Source organism: Lacerta agilis, chromosome Z (genome assembly GCF_009819535.1).
Source record: "Lacerta agilis isolate rLacAgi1 chromosome Z, rLacAgi1.pri, whole genome shotgun sequence".
Taxonomy (NCBI): domain Eukaryota; kingdom Metazoa; phylum Chordata; class Lepidosauria; order Squamata; family Lacertidae; genus Lacerta; species Lacerta agilis.
In genome coordinates, this window is record NC_046331.1 from 39,421,756 (window position 1) to 39,429,553 (window position 7,798).

Here is a 7,798-nt window from a genome sequence, read left to right on the forward strand (position 1 = left end):
CAGGAGTATTTAATCACATAGTGGCAAGGCTTGTTTTGATATCTGCAGGCTTGTCTTCTCTCCAGACAGGAGAGAATGTCAGCTCTGGGAGAATATGAAACGAATAAGTATATAGTTCTGGAACAGACGATGGGCAGTGCACCATCCACTGGGAACAATTTCTTAGGTGAAGCCCTGTGGAAAAACCTGGAATCCGCAGTCTGTAGAGTGTCTCTCAGGGGTCGGCAAGATTTACCTCGCCTGGGCCAGTTCACTCCAGCGGAGATCCCTCTGTGGGCTGGATTGCGCATGCGCGTGCGATTTCTGGTGTCTGCGCTGACGCGATTTCCGCTGCTGTGGAAGTGAGTCCTTGCACTGTGCTTGTTTAACACAGCGCGCGGGGAATCACTGAGCGGGTGGCTCGGTTGGGGGCAGCTCGTGGGCCAGTTAAATGACCCCTGTGGGCCACTTCTGGCCCATGGGCCTTAGGTTGCTGACCCCTGCTCTATCTGATCCATTAAAAAGCACCTTCCAACATTTATTTATTATGTTTCCATCCTGTCTTCTCTGCAGAGCACTAAGAGCAGCGGGCATTGTGCCTTCCCTTTTATCCACACATCACAGCGCAAGACAAGCCCTGTTGGGTCAGGCCAATGGCCCATCTAGTCCAGCAGTCTGTTCTTATAAGGGTCAACCAGATGCCTGTGGAAAACCAGCAAACAGGACCCCGAGCACAACATTCTGGGCATGCAGGACTGGCGCATAAGTGTGGAATAAGCGGTGGCACTGCCAGTTCCTTTGTGGGGCTCTCTCTGCATGCCAGGGATTACTTACTCTTCCACTCTGGATGCATTCCGTGTATTTCATTCCCTGCACTTTAAAATTAGTTTGATCTTCTGCCAAGAGAATTGCTTCCCCTTGCTTCAGTCCTCTCAAATATTCCACAGCAAGACGGATGTGATCCTGTGCGCAGGGGGAGCCTTCATTACGAGGAGCTGTAGGAGACGCGTGGCTTTGCCTTTAACGCCTCCATTGGAACCTTGTTTCAGAAACGTAATCAAGGGCAGGGATGAGGAAGACAAACAGATTAGCTGATTGAACTGGATGGTCTAATCATTTTCTCATCACTGGCTTTCATTCCTCTTTGCTATAATAGGATTAGCGTGTGTTCAGGCTATTGATCATTGCGGAAGTTTGGCCAGGAGGAAAGCCTGTGATGGTTTTTGTTTAAAATGCCTCCTGAATAGGCTGCCACTTCCATCTTCTGTACGATCTGGAGCGTCCCATCTTCAGTTTGCCACCACCAGTTAGAAAACAGGGTGGGGAGCTGGGGGAGGAACCTGTGGCCTTCCAGACATGCTTGGGTCCCAACTCTCATCAATCCCATCCAGTGTACCCAATGGCCAAGGGTGAAGGGATTTGCAGCCCAACCACTCTCCATTGGTGCGCTAAACAAACCTTAAGTAGTAGCAAGGCTAGGGAAATTGTCTTGGAGAGTGGAAGGCGATCATAGTAGACATTCCAGTGGCCAAAGGCCTTAGGTTGAGTCAGTCTATTGGGCCATCCAGCTCAGAACTGTCTACTCTGGGTGGCTGTCAACATGGTGTGCCTCCACTCCTATGATGAGCAGGGTCTTATGTTCCTCTCCAAGTCATACTACTTGAGACCCATTTTAAAACAAAAGGCAAGAGGTACAGCACTTCCAATGAAACACGCCAGTGCTCAATATCCTAGCCAGCCAGCGAGCCAAGTCCTTTCCCAAGAAACTCCATTCCATCCACCTTTCTCCACCCAGCTTCCTATCGATCCCAACAACAGTCAGTCAACGTTCTGCTGCCACTGAGCATGCTCCAGTTGTTTAGGAGTCTCCCAGGCTTGTTACATGACTTGGGTGGTGCCATTTTGGCTGCATAAGTAATGGCACCTACACCCTGAACGTCAGGAGGAAAAATGGGAAAGATGTCAGGAATTGAACCTGGGACATTTTACATGCAGAGCAGATGCCCCTAAGATTGAGCTGTGTGGGTTCTTATAGCACCCTATGGGCTTTTTCAGACTTGCAGTGCAAAATCAGTTGCAAAACCAGACTTGCTTTTAATTTTTAAAAGTTGTCTCTTTCTTCTTCTCTTTCTCCCTCTATTCCCCCTCCTGCCCCCCTCTCCCCCCACCCTCTCATTAGCCTCCATCAGGCTGTAAGTCCTGAGCTAAAAAAGTCACATGTTGCAGCTAGTGGCCTTGGATGTGTACAACCAGGGGCGGGTTGGGGGCTGTGCGAGTGGGGCGCACCCACTGGGCTCTGAGCTGAGAGGGTGCCCTCTTTCGGCCTTGCACAGGGCACACCCAAGTCCACCACTGTGTAAAACCACCCTCTATGCTCATCAAAAGACGTATCTAATCTGTTCAACTGATGGAATGTATGAGAATGTGCACAAGTGGGCTTCACCACAAAATAACATTTATTTATTAAATTAACCATTATTTGTTCATTAGCTTTTATATGCTTTTATAGTGTTTTTTAATTGATTTTAGGCTGTATTTTTTGTTTTAATGGATTTTTTAAATTGTACATAGCGTACACCACGTAGATATTTTAAAAATATCAGGTGTTTTGGAAGTGCTTTGAAATGAATAAACAAGCTAAATAAAATGGAATATAGTTTAATGGTGACTCCATATATAGGAGCAGCATACCACTGAATCCCCGGATGCATTGTGAGGTACTGTACTAGACAGGAATGTTGCTGTTTGCTGCTGGAAACAGAACTCTGGGCTCATGGTGATATTCCCATTAATCAAGTCATATTCATTTTTATGTCCCCTTTCTGCAAATAACGTACCCAGAGCAGGATGCATCGCTAAATACAAAGACGTGAATGTTCCATAACAACACACCAAGTTTATTACACAATAAATAATAAAAAGTAACAAAATCACAAATCCGCAATTGGCCATGAAGCTCACTGGGTGGCTTTGGGCCAGCCGCTGCTTCTCAGGCTAACCTACCTCACAGGGTTGTTGTGGGGATTAAATGAGGAAGGGCGGGGGGAAGAACCATGCACGCCACCCTGAACCTCCTTGGAGAAAAAGCCTCGGATATAAATGCAACAAATGACTAATGATAAATAAATTGCAAGTCGCAAATAATTAAACTAACAGAATCTTCTTGCACATCCTGTACAGCTGATTGAGAGTGCTGGGGATTCGTAGTGGTGTGAAGACAGAACTACAGTTCCCAACATTCTTTGAGGGAATCTGTGTGCTCTGAACTTAAGGGCTGGATGCGAAGGAGAGTCAAGGGCTGACAGCAGTTCCTTGCAACTGCAGTTCCCCATGCTGGGCCTAGGAAAGTGTCTCCAGGTAGCTGGTGAAACCCCTGCAAAGTATTTTGGGGGTTGAAGAGGAAAACGTTGCAGCACATGGCCTTGCCCACTAGAGGTCTCTAAGACAACAGAAAACACCTAGCACATCACCACTCCCAAACCACCGAATATTTGCCTCATTAATGCCCTTCAGCTTTATTTGACAGTCAGTAGGAAGAAGTCTAGCCTTGTCTACTGTCACATTCATTCACAGAACGTATTGCCTGATTTGCCAGAGGTATGATGCGAAGGGAGTCTGAATTTGTACGATTACAAATTCAGCTTCGTTGCAGAATCCCAGAAGGAACAGCGCTCACAGAAGCAAGACACCCAGCACTTCAGCTGTGCTGTGAAAAAGAACTGCAATTTAATTCAATTCCAACGCATACCTCGTTTTTCTATGGAGGGTCATAACGACAGCAAATCAGAACATCCAAATTTTAAAGTCAGCCTTATTTTTTTAATTATTTAAGCGCCAAACTATGCTTTATGACAGAAACCTGTGCAGTTTACCTCGAGGTGTTTCTCCAGATAGGTCTGTATTGTGGGATTAGTGCTTCTCAGGCATGCAAGATTTTTCTTGCGGCATTACAACAACAGTTTGGCATCAAAATGCCAGCCCATAATTACACTCCCCCTCAAACTCAGAGTAACCCTTTCCAGGGAAAGTCCAGTCAGTTTAGCAACCACCACCACCTGTTACCAATGACTCATTTTGCAAACTAGGAACTCAGCTACATTCATAAAGATAAAGCGCTTTACATGTGTTATAACACTTTGACACCAGATGGCGCTGTGGGGTCCCGTATTTTGCCAATGGGATTTCCATGTGTGAAGTTCACAATGTGTTTAACTGAATTGCAACTTTGATGTGTCTAGATCAGGGGTCAGCAAACTTTTTCAGCAGGGGGCCAGTCCACTGACCCTCAGACCTTGTGGGGGACTGGACTATATTTTGAAAATACATATATATAATTCCTATGCCCCACAAATAAGCCAGAGATGCATTTTAAATAAAAGCACACATTCTACTCATGTAAAAACACCAGGCAGGCCCCACAAATAACCCAGAGATGTGTTTTAAACAAAAGGACACACACTACTCATGTAAAAACATGCTGATTCCCAGACTGTCTGTGGGTTGAATTTAGAAGGTGATTGGGCCGGATCCGCCCCCTGTGGGCTGGAGTGGCACAGTGCGATTTCCAGAGTCTGGGCATGTGCAGAAGCAATTCCCGGAGCCGCGGAAGAGAGTCCCTGTGCTGTGCTGTGCTAGTTTAGCGCAGCGGACGGGGACTCACCGAGCAGGCGGCTTGTTTGGGGGGCGGCTCGTGGGCCAATTAAATGGCCTCCGTGAGCCGCTCCAGGCCCATGGGCCACAGGTTGGGGACCCCTGGTCTAAATCCAGCCTAGGCCGCTGTCTGGAAGTACTTCTGCCTCTTTGAAGATTTGCAAATAGAAGCCAACATTTATAGCAGGGTAGGGAGTGGGGAGGGGGTTGAGGTACATCTCTGCTCTGGATTGAGTCTGTGGTGCACAAATTAATTAATGGTTATCACTTTCATTTTGTGTGTTGTGCATTTTTTTTAAAGGGCTACATTCAGATGACATTTTATTTCGATGTCCCGATGTTGATTTCTGCATCTTGTATGATCTTTCGCATGACACAAATGCCATCTAGCATAAGTTTAGTGCTCACTTTCATGTTAATTGTCTCCAGGGGGGGGGGAAATCTGTTCACAGCTAACTAACAGGAGTTTGGTGCTGTAATTTCATATGGCAAAATCTAGAGTGATCTCCTGGCATATGATTATTTCCAACCATTTAAAACTTAGTGTAATACACAATGTAAACAGAATGTTAGAAGTCAGGAGAAAACTCCAACACTGAAACCAGAAAATGAATAAAATAAACCCCACATCTGATTGCAGCTTTAGGGCTTAACCACACTTCTTCTTGTCCCACTGCTTCTCTCCCCACCGTTTAAGGCTCAGCTGGAGCGAACAGCAATTGGGTTTTCTGCAGACTGCCGCTTGTTCCGATTTAGAGCTAAGAGTGGGGAAAGGGGCGAGACATAGGGAAAGCAGCTCAGACCCATGCCTAGAAAGCAGTGGTGGTGCTTCATGCTCTGGCACCGGGGGTGGGAAGCAGGTGGGGCTGGGGCTGGCGCGCATTCTGGGGGTGTGGCGCATTGCCCGCAGGGGCATGGTGTGTGTTCTGGGGGCGTGGCGTGCTGCCCACAGGGGTGTGGTGCATGTTCTGGGGGTGTGGCACGCCGCCCGCAGAGGCATGGTGTGCTTTCTGGTGGTGTGGCGCGCAGCGTGGGTGGGTGGGGGGGCAGCCGAGATGGACCCACTTCCCAGAAATGTCTCGTGGGTCATTGTGCGGAGTGGGATGGCCTTTGGCCTGATACAGTAGGACTCTTCATTCCTGTGTTCTCCCTCTCCTCTTGCCACCCTGCCTTTTTGCTGGCATCAAGGCTTCAGCCAACAAGTAACTCTGCAGTTTTGCACAGCCTTCACAATTCATTCTACTCATGGCGTTTGGCAGGAGGTCTGCTGGCAGAACGCAAGTTATTTGGTTCAGAATGAACTCCTGTAGCCAGAACATTTGTAGCGGCGCAGTCTAATTTGTACACTGTGGGAAATGGAGAACTGTTAACACAGTGCGTAATAGCAAAAAAAAAAAAAAAAAAACCAGAAAACAAAAACCCAAATCAAAGCAAAAGAAAAAAAATGACCCAACTCAAGTAATCTAATGCATTTAAATTTTTGAATTATTTCAACAATTTAAGCAAATTTAAAGCAGGAGAACCTCAGGCCTTAGGAGTGACTGCGACCCTCCAGCGCTCCTTACCTGGCCCCTGGAATTCTCTCCAGGCCTCACCACTCACCAGCTCTGCTCTGCACTGCAGGTGTTGTTGTTGTTGTTGTTGTTGTTGTTGTTGTTGTTGTTGTTGTTGTTTGCCTATCTGGAATGCGTCTTTGAACTCTGATAATGCCTCTTGCTCCCCTGGATGGAGGATAGAAAGGGGTTTTTGTGAATGTGTGTAGACATCAGCCTACTGTACAAAGTTAGAATTTACATTCAGCACCCATCTTACTTTGCCTTTGGACCTGCCCACTTTCTAGCACATGACCTTCAGAAAGTTGTCCGGAATGCGACCTTTGGCCTGAAACAAAGGGCCCCTACAATTGTTTGTCATTCATCCCAGTGTTTGTCATCTGTCCCAGGGCCCTTGTATTCTTTAGCTGAGCTACTTTAAGTTGGTAGCGGATGTATTTCTTGATGGTGGATGTTCCGCATGTCTTTGCTTATATCTTCATACTGAAAACAGCTTGATACCTGGGGGATAATCAGATGGGGCCAGCCCTAAACAAAAGGATGGCCCAGGTGAGGAACATCTTTTGTTGTTGTTGTTCAGTCGTTCAGTCGTGTCCGACTCTTCGTGACCCCATGGACCAGAGCACGCCAGGCACGCCTATCCTTCACTGCCTCCCACAGTTTGGCCAAACTCATGTTAGTAGCTTCGAGAACACTGTCCAACCATCTCTTCCTCTGTCGTCCCCTTCTCCTTGTGCCCTCCATCTTTCCCAACATCAGGGTCTTTTCCAGGGAGTGTTCTCTTCTCACAAGGTGGCCAAAGTACTGGAGCCTCAACTTCAGGATCTGTCCTTCTAGTGAGCAAGGAACATCTTTGGTACCCCTTTATTTGTTCACCTTTTTGATGCCTTTACTACTTATATAACCCACCCTTCAACTTTCATATGCACAATTTGCATGCTTGATTTAACTCCATCATACAAGGTGATAAATTTGCATACGTGGGTCTTACTGCAATTGCTCACATTGCATTTCCCCAGAAATAAACAACACATCTGCTGCATCAGTCAATATCACTGTAGAGATGGGCTTGAGTTGTAAACCAGGCCCTTGGCCAAGCGTCCGTCCACCAGACTCCTCCAGAGAGGAGGCAGTCAGGACTTCCTGGAAAAAAGCATTAGCAAGCAGGGGCCTTGTGGCGAGTGCACACACACAGACACACATACAGGCACACTCTCCCCTCTGGCGGCCCAACCAGCACAGTCAGCATCTCGTTCACACAGCTTTCTTTCATCTCTGTTTGTTGATCACAGTGGCCACAGTCTGCCCTCAGCCCTCTTCTCACAGATCTCTTAGCTGCCTCAGGTACAGCAGATGTCATCAGTCATCAGCATCGTCAGAGATGCTAGACACACTCAGAACTTAGGCACATTCGCTCCACTGCAAAGTTCCAGGTGATGGTGGAGGTGGGGGGGGGCAAGAGAAGAGGCACATGAACAAAAACAGTAATAATAACATTAATAATATTGCACTTGAAGTAAAAAACAACAACAACAAAACTAAACAGGAAGTTGAGCAGTGGTCATGGACACAACCTGTTGAGCATCCAGCTAGCCAATTTCAATAAAAAACAAACC